At 33.2% G+C, this 17,685-nt stretch overlaps 1 protein-coding gene across 2 annotated transcripts in view; it reads right to left on the bottom strand.

Moving 5' to 3' along the window:
- LOC115874529 (actin-histidine N-methyltransferase) overlaps positions 1-17,685 on the bottom strand; it is a 76,218-nt gene that overhangs the window by 28,053 nt on the left and 30,480 nt on the right. The window lies entirely within an intron of this gene.

Genomic DNA, 17,685 nt, shown 5'->3' with positions numbered 1-17,685 from the left:
CAGAGGACGGCCCCTTGTTATTGAAAAAAACATAGTACCAAGCAAACTATCAAATGTGCTGTAACTTATGAGAAAAAGCGACAACAGAACATGTTTAAAATAATTTTATTTATAGAAGATGCAAACTCAGTAAAAAGCAAATTTGCAAAACCAAAGAAATATTGTTTCATCACAAATATTTTTGGTAAAAATGTTTTTCGTCACAATTTGGCAATATTATACCTCTGCACTATTAAGTATCACTTTTATGAACGAAAGTGCTTCAGTTTGAATTGAATTTTAAGCGAAAAAGTAAAAGTGGAGTTCCACAAGTGAGAGCAAACCAGACTTGCGATATAGGTACTTATGTTTATCGTTGTCGTCGCTCATAGAATAATAAGGATGAGGATGTTTTTTTATTACTTTTAACTCGTTTTCAGAAACAGAATTACTTTTTTTCATTTAAAAATTAATTTCCGACAGATTTTTATGTCAAAAATTATAGTTATTATTCAAATAACGTAACTGTTACACGCTGCGAAAAAAAAAGAAATTTAAAATTGCACATTTTCAAATTCTATCAATATTAATGATGTCCTCCTTTTTGTTTTTGCTTAGTGATTGTAAAAGAATGCACGTGATTATCCTACAAAAACTATACTTAATTGAATATATTGTTTCTGAATCTAGTCGAGTTATTTTATTTAAAAAAATTGGCGCCGGGAGGCACGTATAGCCGCCCATACTAAAATATGTTAACAAAAAGTTGGGAGGCAGTTCTTTTAGTTTCAATTAAGTATCTCAAAAACTGCGACTTTGGCTGATTTTGATGTTATTACAAATTTTGTTGTAAATATTATTCCTAATCTTAAATTGAAAACCGCGTTTCGCTAGCTACTGTAATTTTGGAGTTACGATTTTTTAAAATTTTTAACCCCCACCCATACCCCCTTACCAACCCTCCACCCCCACCAAAAACTAATGGCCAGATTTTCGGGTGCCACACAATTTTTGTGCCAAATTTGGTTAAAATCGGTTTAGCGGTTTTTGAGTTATCGTGTTACAGACAGACGGACAGACAGACAGACACCATGAAAATATTTTGTATTTAGGTCATTTATGACCCAAATACCTCATTTTGAGTGAAATTAAAAAAAAAATTGCCGATCTTAATAGCCTACCATACCTGTTGGTATGGTCGGCTAAAAAGAATCTCTAGCTCTACAAACTCGTTGGTGGTAAGAATTGAGAATTTTATTTGTCTTATTGCAGTATTGGCGACAAACTTATTTACCTTTACCCATAAAACTATAAACGTAATGTTCGCTTTCTCTGGTCTCGTCTTAGAGAGGATCTCAGATTTATTAGTACCCTAATTACCCCGATGGTACTTCGTACTACGAATGGTAGTAATCTTCTTGTGTTTGCTTTCTTCAGGCTTTAAATGGTAAAACTATTGAGATGATGGGGTGCTTAGACTGCTTAGAGAAGTATACAAGGGTGTTTTGAAAAGTTTTTATTGTAATTTAACGTAAATAAGGTATCTTTGTACAGGGTGTGAGAATTTTCGCATGTTTTTTGGGATTTCCCGTTTATGAGTAGAGATACAGAGATGCGGTTTTCACATCACTATGTTATATTTTTTATGAAACTAAAGATGCTACATTCATATTGGTCCTGTAACCTCTTAGTTCCTGAAATAGAGGGCGAATTTTTGGATTTTTCGACTTGTTATGAGCTTTCTAAAAGTATAATAGTATACTATTTATCTACTTATTACTGTAAACTATGGTCTGGGTCAACAGTTAATTTCCCCTTTGAGTTTTCAACAACAACACAATGAAATAATAACACAGTCCAAAATGCAAAATGTAAAATATTTATCATTTCTACTTGACATAATTTGACACAAAATTATAACCTATAATTTGGCAAGAGTTTGACAATTCTCAAAAATTTTAAGTCGAGTTCATACGCATCGGCGTCCGTTTGTCGTTCATCGTTCCGTTAAACCAATAATATTGAAATATGATCTGTCATTTTTGTAATAAACCAATAAAACTGGTTAAAAACAACAAGACACGACGCATGACGGATTTATATTTAAACCCATCCATAGTTAACTTAAAAAATATTAGAAACTTTTTTTAGTTAAAGAAATGGATTTGGTATGGACGTCATCTGCTTTTTTTCTGCCATCGTCAGTTGAAATCTTATCTGAGAAAAAAAAAACAGAGTATATACCGCATCTTTGTATCTCTACTTATAAACGGTGACCCCATAAAGCACATGAAAACTGGACACCCTGTACACACTTTTCTACGTATATTTCTTTATTATATGCATTTATAAATATTGTGCTTGAATATTAAATAAACTAAATCTCTCCAAAATGAAAAAAAAAATGAATAGATTAAAAATCACAATAAACATCCTGCTAGCGCTAGACTGTTCCACTTTTTTTTCTTTCAAGAAAACATCAATTAACTACGCACACTTTCTCGGCTCGTTTGTCTTGTCCGGCGCATCTTCTCTCATTCATTAGTGATCTGTGGCGATGGAAAATCAAGGTCGACGATGCGTCGCCTCAAGTGTTCGGATTGTGTGCTTTAAGCCGCATTTACATAAATAACGAGACAGTTTTACGAGTAGAGTTTTGACCGAAATTTTACTTTCAACATATCGGTTTGTCGGGGAAGAGTATTTTCTCCATACCGGGTGATATATTTGTATTTAGGAGATTTTTATGATTATGGTATTAATTTGTAGATAAATTTGTTGGCATTATTTTTTATTATTTTAATGGCTTATATATTTCGGTTATGTGGGTTTATAATAATAATAATAATAGCTCCCGTATATAGCGTTTAACGCCTTAGGAGTAGCAAGGTACGGCTTGTTATACTAGAGCCGTTCGGTATACAAGGAAGGTAATGTGGCTAGCACTACGCTTCAACCGCCTATTGTTACCTCAGGATTGTGAATCCCAAGTACTCACTTAAGGCTGAGTCGACCTAGGTACCAAAACTATTTTTATTTTAATAAAAATAGTCGGCTGATGCAATGCCTTGTGTGGGATGAACCCACTACCTTGAGATTGGTAGACGAGAGCCTGTACCTCTACGCCACCGGGCACCTTTATGTGGGTTTATACCGAGGTAGGTAAATCAAAACTTCGTTTTTTGCAGTAAATTCAAAATACCCTGTGGAAAAATGGGACGGGCGGGGCCGTTTGGATAAAAGAACACTGTCCTGTGATCGTAAATGTATTCCTAACATTTCTTTTTTTGAATTCTCCTATTACCTCTATTCTTTTATGAGCTACACATTTTTAAATAAAGTACTAATATTTTTACAATTTTGAATTGCAATGCCCACCATTATATTGAGGATGTCCTCCAAGAAGTTGTTCCATTTGCTCCTTTCATTGGAAATCAGTTTATACTGAGGCATGATAATGCCAGGCCCGACGGGTAACGAGTTAGGAATACGAGTAGTTAACGAGTACCTGGATGAGGTTGGACTACGAAGATTGGAATGGCGTCCTTGTAGTCCCGACCTCAATCCAATCGAACATTTGTGCGACGAACTTAAAGAGCTGTTCGTTATCGTCCTATTCCACCTCAAACTTTACAAGAACTATGGCTAGCATTGTAGTTATAGTTATAGTACTTATAAATTGTAGCTCTAATAAGATATTGTAGCATTGTAGTTCTAGCAAAAACTATGGCTAGCCATAGCTCTTGTGAAGGGTTTTCTTGATATAGATCAAGAAATAACTACCCTTATTCACTCGATAAGATGAAGACCTCGAGCTGTTATTGCAGCGAGAGGTGGATATACACGCTATTAAAATTATTATAAAATTATTGTTTCAATAAAAGAATCTCTGAAATCAATACTTTACTTAAAAATGTGTAGCTCACAAAAGAATAGAGATAATGGGATAATTAAAAAAATGGAATGTTAGGAATACATCTAAGATTAAAGGAAAGTGTTTTTTTTTTATCCAAAATGCCCGTCTCATTTTTTTCACAGGGTTTCACTCAAGTTCCCAAATACAATTCGGAACACCCTGTATTATGGTGACGTGTGACAAAAAACGGTTTAGCTGAAAATAGACTTGAAAAAGAATACTTTATTACTTTCATCATCGTTGTCCACTGCTGAACGTAGGCCTCCTCCATATTTCTCCATGTCTCTCGATTTTGGACCGTCATCATCCAATTTCCAGCAATCCTCTTTACATCATCGGCCCAGCGTGTCGGTGGTCTGCCTCTGCTACGTTTATCTGCTCGAGGTCGCCATTCTAACAATCTTCTAGTCCACCTGTCTTTAGATGTTCTCGCCACATGACCTGCCCATCTCCATTTCACTCGAGTTACGTGTTCCACTATGTCTTTAATTTTGGTTTTTTGTCTGATAGTGTTATTAGGAATTTTGTCTCTTTTAGTTATTCCAAGCATGGCTCTCTCCATGGCTCTCTGGGCTACTCTTAAATTTTCTGCTGACTTTTTCGTTAATGTTAAAGTTTCTGCTCCATATGTAATTACCGGCAAGACGCATTGTTCATAAACTTTCCTCTTCAAGCATATGGGTATATCACTTTTACAGGTCTTCCGCAGTTTGCCAAAAGCAGCCCAACCCAAACCTATTCTGCGCTGTATCTCGTGTGTTTGGTTGTTCTTTCCGATTTGTATTTCGTGCCCGAGATATTTGTATATATGTGTTTCTTTTATGTCAGCGTCACCTATTCTGATGTTCTGTGTCAGCACTAAGTTTGTCATTATTTGCGTTTTACTCGTATTTATCCGGAGACCGACTTTTAATGAGGCCTGCACTAATTCTTCGAGCATCTGCTTTGAATCTCCAATGTTATCTGAGACAAGGACGATGTCATCTGCGAATCTGAGATGTATCAACCTTTCACCATCGATATTTATGCCCCTATTCTCCCAAGAGAGTGATTTCATTGCGTATTCAAGGACAGCTGTAAAAAGTTTAGGCGAAATAGTATCCCCTTGTCGAACTCCTCTGCCTACCTCAATTTTATCACTTTATTACTTTATTTTACTTTATTTTCATTCATATTAATTTGTGTTTACAAATACATCTTTAAGATTTCCGATGTAGGAATGAGTTTTCAATAATAATAAAGCACTAAATAGGTAAATTTCTGAAATGACAACTTCATTTGACAGTTATCTTTTACCTTGACTGCTGCTCATAAGTAAATACAAGGCCATAAGAAAGGAGAAATATTTAAAAAGAAATCGGCAATAACTCATAAACGGGCTAATCAAAAATATCTAAAGTTATTCTTTTGAATGTGGGTTTTAGTGCTCTTCAATAAACCTAAATAGAATTATTCTCTAAAATAACTTCTTCTTCTTACGACGCCGGCTCCTTTCGAAGGTTGGCGATCCAAATAGCTAACGTCATTCTAGATACAGCCATACGAAATATGTCGATTGATGAGCAACCAAACCATCTACGAATGTCCTTTAGCCAGGAATTCTGGCGTCTGCCGATAGATCTTTTGCCCTGGACTTTGCCTTCAATTATTAATCTGAGAAGTTCATACTTTTTACCCCTCATTATGTGGCCTATGTAGCGTGTTTTTCTTTCTTTGATGGTAAGCATGAGTTCTTTCTGTTTTCTCATTCGATTAAGAACCTCCACATTTGAAACTCTTTGGACCCATGATATTCTTAATATACGGCGGTAAATATACATTTCGAAGGCATCTAGTTTTTTTTCTAACGATATGTCAAGAGTCCAACTCTCACACCCGTACAGGAGAACTGAAAAAATGTAGCATCTGACCATGCGTACCCGTAGCTCCAAACTCAAATCTGACCTTGTGAAAAATTGTCTCATATTTATAAATGTTTTTCTAGCCTGTTCTATGCGGCTTCTAATTTCTTTCTTCGGGTCGCATTGATCATTTACAATACACCCCAAATACTTGTATGAAGACACTTGCTCTACTGGGTCACCGTTGATATCCAGGTGAATCTGCACAGGTGTTTTGGTGAATGCAAGAACCTTCGTTTTTGTGGTATTTATGAGGAGACCGCAGTTTTCACTATGCCGAACTAATTCATTCATTAGCCTCTGCAAATCTTGTTCATTCTCGGCCAGCACAACTGTATCGTCGGCATACCTGATATTATTGATCACTTTCCCGTTAATCTTAATTCCACATTCGATTCCTTCTAGAGCTTCTTTGAAGATAGCCTCTGAATATATATTAAATAAGAGCGGTGACAGCACACAGCCCTGTCTTACACCTCGTTTAATCGTGATTTCTTCTGACGATGTTCCTTCAATTTTAACCACTGCGTTTTGCTGCCAGTAGAGATTTGTAATCAATCGAATTTCTTCTCTATCTATTCCGGTTGTTTTGAGGACTTCTATAAGTTTTTGATGGTTAACGCAGTCAAAGGCTTTTCTATAATCTATAAAACAAGCGATTACATTGACATTCATGTCTCTGCAACGCTGAGTGATAACGTTTAATCCGAATAACGCCTCACGAGTACCTAGGCCACTGCGAAATCCAAATTGAGTTTCGTCTAGTTGGTATTCGCATCTTTTATAAATTCTGGTGTGAATTATTCTGAAAATTATTCTAAAATAACTAGGGAAGCCAATAATTGACCCCATTAAAATTTACACAACATTGGCAATTTAAAAAAGGATTTTTTCTTTTTCTTGTCCTAAACCTGCAAACGGCATTTCATTTATAATCAATTTAAAAAAGTTGAGTCTTGAACATTTCAAAATTTCTATAAAATTGAACATATTAATAATTTCTCTAGAATCATACTAATTAACAACATTTAATCACACTCAATCAGTACTTATTAAATCACACCAAGAGCATAAAATGTTCTGTAATTACACGATATATCGTACGATATAAACGGTTAATAGTACTCAGATCCTTTTAAATAAGGCTAATACCATACATCACTCGCGTTTAATAGTAAAAGAGCGGTATAATTTATATGATGTGTTATTGATAATTAAGTATATTATAATATGCGTAGAACATATGTTATGGAGATAATTGGTATAATACTCTCGGATAATGTAGGTCAGATGTTCACAGCCGAAATTCGCCTTCATCTTTTCACTTTTTTATCTCTTTTACTTTCGACTGAATTATCTGCTGTCATCCTTATACAGTGTGTGCAAGATAATGGACATAAATAAAAAAGAATGTCTTGAAATTTTTATTCCTGATTAATGCTTCTGGATTTCAGCAAACTACACACAACCAAACTTAAGGATGATTCACGGTACACCGGACCGTACCTGAGCTTGATAACGGGGCTCGTATTAGTTCTGAGTATATTATAAAACACAGCCCCATAGACACACGAAGATTTAATACGAACAATGCCAAAGTTCTCGCAAGTGGAATTGGTACCAATTACAGTTGATGAAGAAAGAACAACACCTGCTCAAAAGGCAAGATGAAGGACCTATCTTTTTCATTACATCTTTTCATTGTCCAGTTTTATGCATTCCCTGTCATTAAATCCTGCTGTAAGATTCACTACCTACTACAGACATGATAAAAAGTGTACTTTGTTTATACCATAACTGCAGATTGCAGTCGGGGCACCAGGAAAAGTACATTCATGCTTTCCGCAACGTGGCGGGAACGGAGCGGATCCGAGAAAAAAATGTACGCCGACATTTCTGGGACGGGGCACGATCGAGTTCCGGCGAAGCTCGGATCGTGCTCGGCCTGGCATGAATGTATATGTGTAAAGGACGCTTGACAATGTTTGGCCGTGTCTTCACCGACGCACGGCTCGGACCCGTTACGGTATAGCGTGAAGCATCCTTTATACGGAATCACTCTTTTTTTCTGACTAAACTTTTTGCAAGGAAAAAAAACGGTATACAGGGTGTTCCGTGCATTAGAAGTTTCTAGAGAACTACAATATCTAGATCGGAGATTTTTTGTATAGGGTGTCCCATTTTGGTTGAAATCATAGGGTATCTTCGTTATTAGTGAAGACAGAAGGATGCGGTTTGCACAAACCTGTCCCACTTTTTTGTCAAACGAAAGATGCTGTAAACAAAATTTTCATAGCCCTCTTTGTTTCTGAGCTACAGGGTCTTTTTGAAAATTTTGCAATTTGGGACACCCCCCGTATCTCTGTTATTGCGAAAGGTATCGGGAAGGTGAAAACTGTTTATTGTAGAACTTTTTACGGAAAATACAGTGACGTAGTCTGTTATCCTACGAAAATAATATTTTCGAAGATGTGAACTAAAGTTATGTTTTTTTAAATGGAACACCCTGTATATTTATAAATTATATGATTTGGCTTACCATAAGCTTCTCAAAAATATATATCACTCTATATTTATTTTCACTATTTACTGCAATATTTAAAAGTTTTTATTAAAAGATCATATTAATTAGTAGGCCATGATTGATAATAAAAGAAAATAAATAATTATTAAAAGTATACTGCTATCGGTCTCTTGGTTTATTTTAGCGGCCACTAATAATTTTTTATATATTATGAAAACTTAACTCTCTACCGCTATTTGTAAATCTTGGAAGTTATCGTACCGGAGCTTGTAGATATTCCTTTAGCTAATTTACGTGGAATATACTTTCAGCAAGATGGGGCTTTCCTTAACAACTTTGAAAATATTAGGGTTTTGTTAAATTATTATTTCTCAAATAAATGAATTGGAACCAAAGGACCTATATGATGGCCTCCGTGATTCCCGGATTTGCCCGTTCTCGATTTCTGATTTTGGGGATTTTTAAAATATGAAATATATTGTGGCAACTACAACAACGTCAAACACCTGGAAAATTCTTTAATAATGCAAGCTTTTAGGTATTTGCAAACCCATCCCATTATAATAAATTCCATTATAAAGAAAGAAAAATATATCAGAGATTCAGTGGCAACAGTTCAAAAGTAAAATATATCAATCCCAAATAAAATTTTAATGTGTGTATGACTATTTTAGTAAATACCATTTTGATTTTTATGTTATTTATCACGGCCTACTAATAAAAAAATTATATATTTTGAATATTGAAGTAAAGAGTGGAAATAAATATAGAGTGATATATATTTTTGAGAAGCTCATAGCAAGACGGATCATATGATTTATAAATATACAGGGTGCTTCATTTGAAAAAACATAACTTTAGTTCATATTTTCAAAAATATTTTTTCCGTAGAAAAACAGACTACGCCACTGTATTCTACGTAAAAAGTTCTACAAGAATCAGTTTTCACCTTCTCGATATCATCCACAATAACGGAGATACGGGGGCTGCCCCAAATTGCAAAATTTTCAAAAAGACCCTGTAGCTCAGAAACCAAGAGCGCTATGAAAATTTTGTTTACGGCATCTTCCGTTTGACAAAAAAGTGGTACAGGTCTGTGCAAACCGCACCCTTCTAACTTCACTAATAACGGAGATACCCTATGATTTCAACCAAAATGGGACATCCTGTACATCATTGTTTCACAACGAGATCTATCGATTAAAAATATTTTCAATATGGCGGCACTTCCGGAAATACCGGACAACTTTCTTATTTTAAATGGGTGCCCCCATTTTTTATTACATATTTAACTTTCTGTAAAATTTTATTGAATTTTGATATATTAAATACTATATACCTAACATTAACCATTTTTGAGAAAACATTTACCCTTACACATTTGACACTTAATGTCAAAGGAAGCCAGATAAAATCAAGAAAAATATACGTTTTCAAACTAAATCTTGACTAACTTACAAACGATTTATTTTAGGTATAGGAACATGTATACTCAAAAATTGGCGCCGGGAGGCACGTATAGCCGCCCATACTAAAATATGTTAATATCTCGAAGACGGCGACTCTGACTGATTTTGATTTTATTACAAATCTTGTTACAAATATTATTCCTAATCTTAATTTGAAAACCGCGATTCGCTAGCTACTGTAATTTTGGAGTTACGATTTTTTTAAATTTTTAACCCCCTCCCATACCCCCTTACTAACCCCCCACCCCCAACAAAAACTAATGGCCAGATTCTCGGGTGCCATAGTATTTTTGTGCCAAATTTGGTTAAAATTGGTTTAGCGGTTTTTGAGTTATCGTGTTACATACAGACACCATGAAAATATTTTGTATTTAGGTCATTTATGACCCAAACGAATTGGAAACCATTTGAAAAAAATGATTTATGATAATTTTTTAATCGCTCAATTCCAGTAATTAAAAAGTAAAAACTCCGGTAATTTTTATTCGATCAAAAAAAAATAAAAAAAACCTTATGTTGGATTAACAGATGTAGCAGAATTATTCCTCTCAATCAACAAGGAATACCCCAAAGAGACGTAGCATAGATAATAGGCGTTACCCAGGGTGTTGTATCGAAAACATATGCAAGGTACTTGGAACTAGGAACTCTCAAGAACAGACCCAGACAAAGTCGTCAAATTGTCACAACTGAACAACAAGACCGCTTTGTGTGCCATATTGCTAGAAGAAACCCCAATCCCAATGTTTCTCATCCAGAGCTACGAGCTACAAAGACAACTTCTGGTAGCTACAGGTGTGGAGTGTGAAAGTTCATACTGTTGCGACATTATAGTATCCTGAAAACAAACACTGAGCTTTTTGGTTCATCTAATTTAAACCAATTACATTTAATGATTCATTTTTATCTCACGCTTACTAGTACTTTCTTCTTTTTTTGTCTTCTGTTCTCATTAAATAGAATCGTGTGACGCATGTGAGACTATTTTCCATTTTGTTTTTATATGTGTGAAGATAATTATTAATAATTTATTATTGTACTATTCTATATACTGCTTTTCTATTTGTCATATCTTGAAGCGCGCGATATTCGTATATTACCCTGTATATGACAAACTTATAAAAGAATGGTTAATTTGTCGCTTATTATAATTAACTGTCACTTAAATTAACTTTTAAGGTCGCCCTAAAACTAATTCTTTTCTTTATCTACATTAAAGAATGCCACTATATGTTAATTGCTATTTCAACACCTACCAAACACATCTTATCTGACATAATTACAAATAACAATACATTTCCATTACATGGGCTATTTACTTTAATCTTTTATGCAAATGTAACCTTAAGGTAAGTTTAATTTTCATTAAAAAAGATGAAAAATGGAGCTCGGAAGGTCACATGCCAACGGCAAAGAAGTTTTTGACGATGTGGTCAGTAATTCGACCTTAAAAAAGGTGTTTTATGGGTTTATTAATCTCGAACACAGGAATGGAATAATTTGTTTTGGTTTAATTTTGTTTCGTTGTGTATTAGGGTGGGTCAAAAAAATCGACTATTTTTTTCACTTTATACTATGAAAAAAGGGTTAGTAAACACCAGGACCGGCGGAAGGAAAATGTTGAGATCTCTAAGGGTGTGGAACCCCCTAGAACGTTCTGAAACAATAATTCTGATGAAGAATATGAAAATTTGCACAGAAGTTCCTTATGCAGCGTAATTTAATTAGAGCGATTTTTGGAATTCATTCCTTCAGGGGGTAAAACAAGGGGTTTGTATAATATAATATAAATTTGTATAATTTTTATGTAAAATCCGTTCTACGACTATAGGAGTATGCAATTTTGTACAGAGGTCCCTTATTAATAACCTGTATTTACTAATGCCAAATAAAAGATTAAAAACATTTTTTTCTTTTCAAAAAATAAAAAAGGGGGTGGGCTACCCTCTTGGCTACCCTTATCACTTAAGGGTATAAAAATTTGATAACAAACTATTCTAAAAAAATTATACATATAAAATTCTTCAAAATCGGTCAAGCCGCTTCGGACATAATAACAAAAAATTTAAAAAAACAACCCCTATTAAAAATAGGGGATAAAATTTTGGGTTCTTTGTATTTTTTAATGCCAAATAAAAAAATATTTTTTTTTTCAAAAAATATAAAAAAATTGGGATGGGCTACCCCTATCACTTAAGGGTATAAAAATAGATAACAACCTATTCTCAGACCTACTGAATATACATATATATGTAAAATTTCATCAAAATCGCTCAAGCTGTTTCGGAGAAGGTAACAGAAAATTAAAAAAAACAACCCCTATTAAAAAATAGGGGATGATGGCAGAACGGTCAAAAATTTAGGGTTGTTTGTATTTTTTAATGCCAAATAAAAAAATAGAAACATTTTTTTCTTTTCAAAAAATAAAAAAAATGAGGGTGGTAACTAGACGATAACCAACTAGTGTGATAACCAAACCAAACTTATCACTTAAGGGTATAAAAAATAGATAACAACCTATTCTTAGACGTACTGAATATACATATAAAATTTTATCAAAATCGGTCAAGCCGTTTCGGAGATGGTAACAAAAGAATAAAAAAACTTAAAAAATAGGGGATGATGGTAGAACGGTGAAAATTTAGGGTTGTTTGTATTTTTTAATGCTAATTCGATTCGTTCTATTTTAAAAATGACAAGAGTGGCTGGTATGGGGTTTGAAGCAGGATAAGACAGGATTACAGCAGCCAAAGCAGCAGCTTCTTTCAGCCATTCTGCTTTTATTGTGTTGCTAACTAAGAAGATAATTAATGATCAATTACTCTGTGATAATTTAATTATCGAAGACTAAGAAACAACAGCAAATACAGATTCTGTAGGGAATCACCAGAACAGCTCATCACTGAGTGCGCCAAGACGACAACCATTCGTACCATAAACTTTGGTACGACTAATATCGTAAATGGAGAACTAACCTCTGTAAAACCGTCTGAGATACTGGCTTTTGTCAGACCCCTGAGACTATTTGATGAGTTATAGCCAAAGAATGTAACACAAAATTTAATTTGATATAGCCACATATTACATTAAATTAATGATAGCGTTCGGATATACTCGAAAGTGAAACTGATAATAAAACAAAATATTAAGACTGCTTTCTCTGGCGGGAACTATATTATTATAATTTTATCGACTTTTGAGACTACCGAAGAAGGAAAATAATCGAAAGCATTTATGAATAAATTTATAATAATAATACGACACTTTTTCTATATACAGGGTGTTTCAAAACAAATGCGAAAAACTTCAGGGGGTGATTCCTTGTTCAAAATAAAGGGTAGTTTGCTTCATAAACGTTGGGTCAAAAGTCAACCATTAGGGAGATATTGCGGTACAAAGATGGCGGAAAAATAATGTTTTTATTTTTTATCTTGGAAACGAAAAGAGATAGACTAATAAAATTTTATGGAAGCATTACTGTTATGAAAACACACTTTCTGGTAATTTTTTCACTTTTTTAAAATGAGTGGAAGGGGTTGAAATAAACTACCCCTATCATTCTTGTTAACGAAATTTAAAGAAAATTCTTATCAAATACATGCAAAAAAATTAATTTGGATAGTTTAGTTTGTTTAGAATTCTTTATCTCTTGTATTTTTTTGATAAAACTCACCGATTTGAAATTAAAAAATAAAATGTAAAGCATTACATGTCAGGACAAAAAACATTTTCTGATAAAGAATCTAGTGGGCTGCTGTAATTTTTTTAGGAAAAAATCGGTCGCTGTTACTTTTTAGGATTTTCCTAATATTATTTTATTTGACATTACTCTACTGCAATACGTTATTATCTAGATGATTATTATTATCATTATTATCACTAGATTCTTAATCTAAAAATATTTTTTGTCCAGACATGTAATGCTTTACATTTTATTTTTTAATTTCCAATCGGTGAGTTTTATCAAAAAAACACAAGAGGTAAAAAAGTTTCTAAACAAACTAAACTATCCAAATTAAAGTATTTGCATGTGTTTGATAAGAATTTTCTTTAAACTTCGTTAACAAGAATGATAGGGGTAGTTTATTTCAACCCCTTCCACTCATTTTAAAAAAGTAAAAAAATTACATGAAAGGGTGTTTTCATAACAGTAATGCTTCCATAAAATTTCATTAGTCTATCTCTTTTCGTTTTCAAGATAAAAAATAAAAACATTATTTTTCCGCCATCTTTGTACCGCGATATCTCCCTAATGGTTGACTTTTGACCCAACGTTTATAAAGCAAACTACCCTTTATTTTGAACAAGGAATCACCCCCTAAAGTTTTTCGCATTTGTTTTGAAACACCCTGTATAAGCGAGGGAAGTGTAATGTTAAATATATTTATAATAAACGCCATATGTCAATCCTGTCACTGCGACAGATGGTGTATGAAAACAAATGAAGTTTCGTAGGATGTCACTGCGGATATACCAATGGGTTTTTTTCTGTAGTATTTATTTTTGGCACTGTTCGACGAGAATTTTAATTATAAAAGAGAAATTTTTAATTTCTTGCTCATTTACTATACCGGGTGGGTCTCAAAGGTGGCTCACCCCTATAACTTTTTTTGCAAACTTTTGAAATTTTTGCTTAAAAAAATCGGGTTTTAAGTTTCAATCTAGAGCGCCATGACTGTGTTAAAAACACTTAATAATTTTTTTAATCAAGAAGCCATGGAAAAGTTAAAAAGCCAGTTAAAAAATGCCCAAATCGTATTTTTAATCATATCTCAATTTATTCAAATGGAACAAGAGTTGCTCATTAGCATATTTGGAAAAAACATTTTTTTACGAATAATTTGGTACCACACACTTGGTATTTCGAGTCAAATTGTCGTTGTGAACCGCATGTTACAATTTCAAATAAACCATATGCGAAAATATCAAAAGTTGACATATATGATAATATGTCATTCTTTCCAGAGTGGCATTTTCTATCCAATAAAGTAAAGATATACTGAGGGCGCCATTTAAAAATCAAAAGTTGTAGTAATTTCCGGTGAAACAGGAAATGACCAAAATCAATTGAATACGTCAATCAATCCTAATTTATGTCATATACCGACATACCAAATTTAGTTTTTTTTTTCTGAAAATATAAAAAAGTTATAGGGGGTGAGCCACTTTTGAAACGTACCCGGCATGCCTGTCTTATAACAATATACAGTGTGGCCCCAAAAAGTTTCGTATTTCAGAATTTCTGTTTAAGATTGTTACTTAATTTTTTTTAAATATGCGGGCAATGGTAGTTCATATTTTAAACATAGTTTTCCTAGATATACAGGGTGGTTGAAACATGTTTTACGCCAAACTTTTTTAAACATTGTATACTTTTTGGCTGGGTGAAAAATTACCATTCTTAAAGTAATTTTTTCATGCACTTAAGATCTTTCAAAGTTGACAGCAAAGAAAAATTGCAGTTTTCTTCTTTTGGATTGACAGACGACTGTTTTGCCCTTGCGTTCGAGTTTTTTCGTAAATTGAACGAACCAATTTAAAAGCATTTTAATCTAACGGAAAGTAATTCCAAGTTTTTTTCTTGAGTCATGCAGTTGAGTGACCAGGAACATCAGTCTATACGTATTTTGGAGTTTTTTATTGCTATTTTTTTTATTTGCTTTAGTCATATTTTTTTTGAAAAATAAAAAAATAATAGTGTGTTGAATAATTTATACTAACAGTAAAACAAGATTTAGTAAGTAAAAAAATACAATTCAGTTGAAAAAAAAATTAAATACATACAGGGTGAGTTTCCTACGATGTTCTCTATGGGCATCTCGGAAACTATACTGGAGATAGAGAGTAGGTTAAATAGAGAAAGAATTGCAGTTTTGTGGGGTCATAAATATGCGCCTTTCAGATTTTTGAAAAAGTTCATGGCTTACTAGATATTTCGAAAAAAACAAACTTCAGCTATTTTAAAAATTGTCCATAATTCCATTATAAGCTATTTTAGACAAAAAGTTTTCAGATAAAAGTTGTAGATAATCATATCCTTAATGACACAAACATATGTTTTTTTAAATGGAAACCATAGTTTGCCATGACTTCATAAAAAGCGCCATTTTTTAAACTTTTTAGTGATGTAAGCTATAATATCTTTTCTTCGAAAAATTACCGAGTTATAGCCCATTCTTATCATTTTTAAACAATTTCACTTAGTTAGCTATGGAAACAATTTCAATCGCCGTTGCTCTCAGAAATGTGAAACTCTCCAAACTAAATTAAAATAAACAAAAATTGTAAATATGAATTTTCAAATGAAGAAAAGCGTGTAGATATCGCACATCAATAGAGTGGTTCCAACATGACTTTCATTATGACACACCACCCCCATAATGAAAGAAATGTTAAACATTATTTATATCATAATTATACAAATGCAGAGATAGGAAGAGGTGGACTAATTACATGAGCCTCCTCGATCGCCTGACCTATCTATTTTAGAATTTTTTTATGCGGTAATATAAGGTTTACAAAAGAACTTATGAATTAAGAGAGGCACTTGAAGTGGCGGTACGAGAAAAGTTTAATTAAGTCGACCGGTCCTTCTATGCGAATAGGTAGTAATTCAGTTTTAAAAAGATGCAACTCAAAACAATGGCGGATTTTTTGAACTTTTTCTAAAATAACTTAAAGTGTATGTAGTGATATTACTTTTTTAAGTTTTAGTTTGTGTAATGTAAATTGTAAAGAACCGTTTAGTAATATATTCTGACTTTTTATAAGTTATAAATCATCACAGAATAAGAATACCATGCAATCTAAGTGAAATTAGTCAAGAAAGATAAGAATTGGCTATAACAAAATTTAACTTTTCTAACATGTCTTGAAAACCGTTCTCTAAAAAACGTAACATTCACCGGTCAACGTATATGAATAATGAAGAAAAGTTGAATCTATTCCTACAAGCTTTTCTTCATTTGAAAAATTCATATTTACACATTTATGAGAGCAAAGACGATTAAACTTTTTTCCATGGCTAACTAAGTGAAATTGTTTAAAAATGACAAGAATTGGCTATCACTCAGTAATTTTTCGAAGAAAACATATTATAGCGTATATCGTTGAAAAGCTTAAAAAATGGCGCTTTTTATGAAGTCGTGGCCAACTATGGTTTCCATTTAAGAAAACATTTACGTTTGTTGAAAACTGTTTGTGTCATATGTCAAAATGGACAGGCTTTAGAAAAAAACGCAGGACAGTCTCATTAAGGATGTGATTATCTACAACTTTTATATGAAAACTTTTTGTCTAAAATAGCTTATAATAGAATTAGGGACAATTTTTAAAATAAACGAAATTTGTTTTTTTCGAAATATCTAGTAAGCCATGAACTTTTTCAGAAATCTGAAAGGCGCATATTTATGACCCCACAAAACTGCAATTCTTTCCTCATTTAACCGACTCTCTATCTCCAGTAGTTTCCGAGATACCCATAGAGAACATCGTAGGAAACTCACCCTGTATGTATAGCAAACACGGAAATATCACTTTTAAATATTGACGTTCTGCTTAGTAAAAATAAAATATGATCTTTGAAAGACTAAAGTGTATAAAGTCGAATCATTTTAGATTGGGCATTTAATATTTTTCGAGTTTTTTTTAAAAATCTAAAATCTAAAAAAATTTAATATCGGGATTTCGAGGATAAACATACACCGCACCGGGATCCCGGGATTTCAAGATCCCGGTTTGGAAACCCTAATTGTGATTCTCCAGCCGTCTTTAACGCCGTCTTTTTTCGATCGTACGGTTATATACAAAGCCATAAAACAATTAGGATCAAAATAACTAAGGTACTAGGTAGAGAATAAGTACCTATCCATCTCTAACCCATGGTACTCGCATATC

This window comes from Sitophilus oryzae, unplaced genomic scaffold, assembly GCF_002938485.1.
Source record: "Sitophilus oryzae breed Bouriz unplaced genomic scaffold, Soryzae_2.0 scaffold_1297_pilon_pilon, whole genome shotgun sequence".
Classification (NCBI taxonomy): Eukaryota; Metazoa; Arthropoda; class Insecta; order Coleoptera; family Curculionidae; genus Sitophilus; species Sitophilus oryzae.
Note: the sequence above shows the minus strand (reverse complement) of the source record. Positions and strands in the feature narration are given on the sequence as shown.